Here is a 217-nt window from a genome sequence, read left to right as displayed (position 1 = left end):
AATGGAAGAAATCGATGTATCTGTCAAAGAAAATGTTAAATCCAAAAAATTCCTGACACAGACCGTCCAAGAAATCCAAGACAATATGAAAAGACAAAACCTAAGAATAATAGGAATAGAGGAAAAAGAAGACTCCCTTCTCCAAGGCCCAGAAAATATTTTCAACAAAATCATTGAAGAAAATTTCCCCAAGTTAAAGGAGAAGCCAATAAGGATA

The sequence above is a fragment of the Psammomys obesus genome, unplaced genomic scaffold (assembly GCF_907164565.1).
Source record: "Psammomys obesus unplaced genomic scaffold, mPsaObe1.curated_primary_1811, whole genome shotgun sequence".
Taxonomy (NCBI): domain Eukaryota; kingdom Metazoa; phylum Chordata; class Mammalia; order Rodentia; family Muridae; genus Psammomys; species Psammomys obesus.
Note: the sequence above shows the minus strand (reverse complement) of the source record.